This window comes from Salmo trutta, chromosome 21 (genome assembly GCF_901001165.1).
Source record: "Salmo trutta chromosome 21, fSalTru1.1, whole genome shotgun sequence".
Classification (NCBI taxonomy): Eukaryota; Metazoa; Chordata; class Actinopteri; order Salmoniformes; family Salmonidae; genus Salmo; species Salmo trutta.
The window spans coordinates 7589032-7596705 of NC_042977.1; positions in this window are offsets into that span (position 1 = coordinate 7589032).

Below are 7674 nucleotides of genomic sequence, written 5' to 3' on the forward strand. Positions count from 1 at the left end.
TTTTATTCACTGCTTTAGCACACTCTGCCAACCCGGATGTCCTAGCTGTGTCTGAATCTTGGTTTAGGAAGTCCACCAAAAACTGTGAAATCTTCATCCCTAACTACAACGTTTTCAGACAAGATAGAACGACCAAAGGGGGCGGTGTTGCAATCTACTGCAGAGATAGCCTGCAGAGTTCTGTCCTGCTATCCAGGTCTGTACCCAAACAATTTGAACTTCTACTTTTAAAAATCCACCTCTCCAAAAACAAGTCTCTCACCGTTGCCGCCTGCTATAGACCTCCCTCGGCCCCTAGCTGTGCTCTGGACACCATATGTGAACTGATTGCCCCCCATCTATCTTCAGAGCTCGTGCTACTAGGTGACCTAAACTGGGACATGCTTAACACCCCAGCCATTCTACAATCCAAGCTTGATGCCCTCAATCTCACACAAATTATTAATGAACCCACCAGGTACAACCCCAAAGCCGCAAACACTGGCACCCTCATAGATATCATCCTAACCAACGTGCCCTCTAAATACACCTCTGCTGTTTTCAACCAAGATCTCAGCGATCACTGCCTCATTGCCTGCACCCGTAATGGGTCAGCGGTCAAACGACCTCCACTCATCACTGTCAAATGCTCCCTGAAACATTTCAACGAGCAAGCCTTTCTAATCGACCTGGCCCTGGTATCCTGGAAGGATATTAACCTCATCCCGTCAGTAGAGGATGCCTGGTTATTTTTTTTAAATGCCTTCCTCTCCATCTTAAATAAGCATGCCCCTTTCAAGAAATTTAGAGCCAGGAACAGATATAGCCCTTGGTTCTCCCCAGACCTGACTGCCCTTAACCAACACAAAAATATCCTGTGGCGTTCTGCATTAGCATCGAACTGCCCCCGCGATATGCAACTTTTTAGGGAAGTTAGAAACCAATACACACAGGCAGTTAGAAACGCCAAGGCTAGCTTTTTCAAACAGAAATTTGCTTCGTGCAACTCCAACTCTAAAAAGTTCTGGGACATTGTAAAGTCCATGGAGAATAAGAACACCTCCTCCCAACTGCCCACTGCACTGAGGATAGGAAACTCTGTCACCACCGATAAGCCCACTATAATTGAGAATTTCAATAAGCATTTTTCTACGGCTGGCCATGCTTTCCACCTAACTACCCCTACTGCATTCAACAGCACTGCACCCCCCACAGCTACTCGCCCAAGCCTCCCCCATTTCTCCTTCTCCCAAATCCATTCAGCTGATGTTTTGAAAGAGCTGCAAAATCTGGACCACTACAAATCAGCTGGGCTTGACAATCTGGACCCTTTCTTTGTAAAATTATCTGCTGAAATTATTGCAACCCCTATTACTAGCCTGTTCAACCTCTCTTTCGTGTCGTCTGAGATTCCCATAGATTGGAAAGCAGCTGCTGTCATCCCCCTCTTCAAAGGAGGTGACACTCTTGACCCAAATTGCTACAGACCTATATCCATCCTACCCTGCCTTTCTAAGGTCTTCGAAAGCCAAGTCAACAAACAGATTACCGACTATTTCGAATCCCACCGCACCCTCTCCGCTATGCAATCTGGTTTCAGAGCTGGTCATGGGTGCACCTCAGCCACGCTCAAGGTCCTAAACGACATCGTAACCGCCATCGATAAGAAACAATACTGTGCTGCCGTATTCATTGACCTGGCCAAAGCTTTTGACTCTGTTAATCACCACATCCTCATCGGCAGACTCAGTAGCCTTGGTTTCTCAAACGATTGCGTCGCCTGGTTCACCAACTACTTCTCTGACAGAGTTCAGTGTGTCAAATCGGAGGGCCTACTGTCTGGACCTCTGGCAGTCTCTATGGGGGTACCACAGGGTTCAATTCTTGGGCCAACTATTTTCTCTGTATACATAAATGATGTCGCTCTTGCTGCTGGTGAATCTCTGATCCACCTCTACGCAGACGACACCATTCTGTATACTTCTGGCCCTTCTTTGGACACTGTGTTAACAACCCTCCAGACGAGCTTCAATGCCATTCAACTCTCCTTCCGTGGTCTCCAACTGCTCCTAAACACAAGTAAAACTAAATGCATGCTCTTCAACCGATCGCTGCCTGCACCTGCCCGCCCGTCCAGCATAACTTCTCTGGACGGTTATAACTTAGAATTTGTGGACAACTACAAATACCTAGGTGTCTGGTTAGATTGTAAACTCTCCTTCCAGACTCACATCAATCATCTCCAATCCAAAGTGAAATCTAGAATTGGCTTCCTATTTCGCAAACAAAGCGAGGGTATGCTGCCAAACATACCCTCGTAAAACTGACCATCCTACCAATCCTCGACTTCGGCGATGTCATTTACAAAATAGCCTCCAATACCCTACTCAACAAGCTGGATGCAGTCTATCACAGTGCCATCCGTTTTGTCACCAAAGCCCCATATACTACCCACCACTGCGACCTGTACGCTCTCGTTGGCTGGCCTTCGCTTCATAATCGTCGCCAAACACATTGGCTCCAGGTCATCTACAAGACCCTGCTAGGTAAAGTCCCCCCTTATCTCCGCTCACTGGTCACCATAGCAGCACCCACCTGTAGCACGCGCTCCAGCAGGTATATCTCTCTGGTCACCCCTAAAGCCAACTCCTCCTTTGGTCGCCTCTCCTTCCAGTTCTCTGCTGCCAATGACTGGAACGAACTACAAAAATCTCTGAAACTGGAAACACTTATCTCCCTCACTAGCTTTAAGCACCAGCTGTCAGATCAGCTCACAGATCACTGCACCTGTACATAGCCCATCTATAATTTAGCCCAAACTACTACCTCTTCCCCTACTGTATTTATTTATTTTATTTATTTTGCTCCTTTGCACCATATTATTTATATTTTAACTTTGAACTTTCTTCAAACTACAAATCTACCATTCCAGTGTTTTTCTTGCTATACTTTATTTACTTTGCCACCATGGCATTTTTTTGCCTTTACCTCCCTTATCTCACATCATTTGCTCACATTGTATATAGTCTTATTTTTTTCTACTGCATCATTGATTGTATGTTGTTTTACTCCATGTGTAACTCTGTGTTGTTGTATGTTGTCGAACTGCTTTGCTTTATCTTGGCCAGGTCGCAATTGTAAATGAGAACTTGTTCTCAACTTGCCTACCTGGTTAAATAAAGGTGAAATAAAATAAAAAAAATAAAAAAAATAGCAGCAGTGTATGTGCAAAGTTTCAGATGGATTACTTGGATTATGACTGATCCTCAAGACTTTTAGTGTGAAGTCCCCAGGTACATTTGGGCAAATCGTGAAAAAGTCATTCGCGTTCATATTCCATTTTTCTGCAAGAATATCGTCAAATCTGTATACTTGGACTTTGATTTAGCTTTCCACGTATTAGTAGCCATATTATAAGTTCAACATTTGCAAAACAACCAGTTTTCATAACTTCATAACTCTGAATATCCTTTTCATTTTGGACAAAAATTATAAGGCATGCTGTCGTACAAGGTTAGTACCTACATTTTACGACTTATACGTGGTTTCCGGATACTCCCGTAAAGCCCAGCTCATTGGCTATCTAGCTAGCTTTGTTTGACCCCCAATTGGTGCTTATTTGATAAAGATACAAGCATTCAAGTGATGGCAGCCCTCGTCATCTGCGTGCCATGAAGGCGTCGCTCTAAACAACGTTTAGGGTATGATTTTCACAGATTCCTTTCTTTGCAAATTGAACAAGTGGAAATACAAAATCGCTCGTGCGTGCTATATGGACCTTTTTAGGATATGAAACATTATTTTATCTAACAAAATGACACTTCATGTTATCAGTAAACGTTGGCAAACGTTGGCAAAAAAAGCGGAATGAAATTGTTGCCAGCATCACAGTTACAGTCACCAACACTCTGGATAACATAAAAACAGCCTAACCAGCTCTGCTAGGGTGAGTAAAATGGTCAGAGTGAGCTGTTCTCTCATTTGTGTCTAGAAGTAGCTAGCCAATGTTAGCCAGTTAGCTTGGGTGCTTGACTGCTGTTAGGTCAGAACGCTCATCTCAACCCTACTCCTCGGCCAGAGCGTCCAGTGTGCGCTCTGAGCACTCCAAGAGCAAAAAGCTCTGAATTTATGAACGGACAATTTGACAATGCTCTGAGTTTACGAACGCCCAGAGCGCACTATAGCCCTCCAGATTTAATTTACGAGCACACCTGTAGTATAAACCAGCCTTTAGTCTTGAAATCTTTGGGTGTTTAGTACATGGTCTCACGTGAGTCCTTAAAAGAGATGGGTGAGGCTAAGTCTTAAAGAGGGTGTGAACAATGCTGAGTGTCTCCAGTAGGTTTACCAAAACATTCAAGGGCCATTTTCTCATAAGTGAGGTTACAAGTTTATCAACTTTCAAAGCAGAATTACTTTCCCATTGTTCCTCAACTGTAGTGTATGATATCCCATTTTCTAGCTCTGAGTCTCTACTTTTATCCAATATAAAAAACATAATTTCAAATTTTGCTACATAAGACCGATTCGAGCTGGTCTGTCTTATATCAGCTACTTTGACCACTTTGTAACAACATAGACAAAAAGTTAGAGCGTTTACATCTTCATCTACTTCTCTGCTACTAAAATCTGCCGTTTGAACAAAAAATATTATTTTTGATAAAAAGTTACAGCTATTTTAGTAACCGCATCAACAATATTTTCTGTAACTTTTTTTGCAAACAACTGTCGTTTTGACCAGTCTCCCAACATGTCAGACAAAAACATAGAGGGTATGACATCTTCTCTTCTTGTCAAATCTGAAAACGGATTAGTAATAACGTATACCAATCTGAAGATAGAGCTGTTTTAGTAACCCATCTGCTCTCTTTCTAGCTGCAGTAAATCATGTCAGAAGCTAGCAGATAAATTATTTACTAACAACAGCTGCAAATTCCAATAAAACTACATCACGTTTTGAAGTTCACTTTCCTTGCTTTGTCTAACAAAACTATCTTGAATCTAGCAAATAAGTTTTGTGAGTTGGAGTGCAGTATTTAGTTAATATTATAGCACACACATACTGTCAACAGTTGCCATGGCTACTGTTGCCTAGCAACACTTGACTCGAGGAGAGAATGTCTTCATAGTTTTCATAGTTCTTCAAGTAGCACTAAGATTTTGAATGCTTCCCCGTTCTGGATGACCTGGAATGATAAATATAATATACTGCACAAAAAAATAAAGGGAACACTTAAACAACACATCCTAGATCTGAATGAAAGAAATAATCTTATTAAATACTTTTTTCTTTACATAGTTGAACTCCTGGACAGTCTGTGGTGCAACGTGGCGTTGGTGGATGGAGCGAGACATGATGTCCCAGATGTGCTCAATTGGATTCAGGTCTGGGGAACGGGCAGGCCAGTCCATAGCATCAATGCCTTCCTCTTGCAGGAACTGCTGACACAATCCAGCCACATGAGGTCTAGCATTGTCTTGCATTAGGAGGAACCCAGGGCCAACCGCACCAGCATATGGTCTCACAAGGGGTCTGAGGATCTCATCTTGGTACCTAATGGCAGTCAGGCTACCTCTGGCGAGCACATGGAGGGCTGTGCGGCCCCCCAAAGAAATGCCACCCCACACCATGACTGACCCACTGCCAAACCGGTCATGCTGGAGGATGTTGCAGGCAGCAGAACGTTCTCCACGGCATCTCCAGACTCTGTCACGTCTGTCACGTGCTCAGTGTGAACCTGCTTTCATCTGTGAAGAGCACAGGGCGCCAGTGGCGAATTTGCCAATCTTGGTGTTCTCTGGCAAATGCCAAACGTCCTGCACGGTGTTGGGCTGTAAGCACAACCCCCACCTGTGGACGTCGGGCCCTCATACCACCCTCATGGAGTCTGTTTCTGACCGTTTGAGCAGACACATGCACATTTGTGGCCTGCTGGAGGTCATTTTGCAGGGCTCTTGCAGTGCTTCTCCTGCTCCTCCTTGCACAAAGGCGGAGGTAGCGGTCCTGCTGCTGGGTTGTTGCCCTCCTACGGTCTCCTCCACGTCTCCTGATGTACTGGCCTGTCTCCTGGTAGCGCCTCCATGCTCTGGACACTACGCTGACAGACACAGCAAACCTTCTTGCCACAGCTCGCATTGATGTGCCATCCTGGATGAGCTGCACTACCTGAGCCACTTGTGTGGGTTGTAGACTCCGTCTCATGCTACCACTAGAGTGAAAGCACCGCCAGCATTCAAAAGTGACATAAACATCAGCCAGGAAGCATAGGAACTGAGAAGTGGTCTGTGGTCTGTGGTCCCCACCTGCAGAACCACTCCTTTATTGGGGGAGTCTTGCTAATTGCCTATAATTTCCACCTGTTGTCTATTCCATTTGCACAACAGCATGTGAAATTTATTGTCAATCAGTGTTGCTTCCTAAGTGGACAGTTTGATTTCACAGAAGTGTGATTGACTTGGAGTTACATTGTGTTGTTTAAGTGTTCCCTTTTTTTTCCTATTTTTTTGAGCAGTGTATATCTAATGCTTACTAGCTTCATTCTCCTTTTCAGGATTATGCTCCACGCTCTAAATAACTAAACTGGCTAGTTTGCCTGTCTTTAAAGAGAGTGGTGGTTTGTACCCCTCTGATTGGATAGAGTGATTTAGGAATAGCTTCTACGAATAAAAAGTTACAGCTGTTTGTTGGAGTTTAGAGTGAGAAGAAGGGGCTAGCTGACATCTACTAACAGCTCTCTGAGTCATCATTGAGCAGCCAAAACGGAGCCGTTGCTATGGATACTTAGAGTGCAACAATTATGACTAGGGTGAAGAGTGACCACAATCACTGACCACAACCACACAAATATTAACCACACAAAAATTGAACCACACAACTACAGTCCACAACCACAAAACGACTGACCACAATTACTGACCGCAACCACATTCATACACCTACTTACCACAAAACAATTGACCACAACTTCTGACCACAAGCACAAAACGAATAACTATAACCACACAACTAATGACCTCAACTACTGACCACAACCACTGACCTCAACCACACAAATATTGAACACACAACTAACCAAAAAAATATTGAATACACTACAACTGAGCCACACAACTACAGACCACAACCACTTAACTACTGACCACAACCACTGACCACAACCACACAAATATTGAACATGCAACTACTAAGCCACACAACTAACCCCAAAAATATTGAATACACAACTACTGAGCCACACAACTACAGACCACAACTACTGACCACAACTTCTGACCACAACCACACAACTATTGACCACAACCACTGAACAAAACTACTGACCACATCTACTGACCATAACCATACAACTACTGACCACACCTACTGACCACACAACTACTTATTATTATACTATTTATTATTATATATATATCCTCTTACACCGTTTAAGATAGACACGCCATTCAAGGTGTAGACTAATCTGGTTGGTTGAGATGTGTACTTTGATTATATTATTCAAATAGTGAATTCATTTTTAATTCCCATCAACAGTCAGTAGATTTTGTCAGAAGTTGTGTTCAGTAGTAGTGATCAGTAGTTATGTGGTTCAGTAGTAGTGGTCAGTAGTTATGTGGTTCAATAGTTGTGGTCAGTAGTTGTGTGGGTGTGGTCAAAAGTTCTGTGGATATGGTCAGTAGTTAGATGTTGTGTGGTTG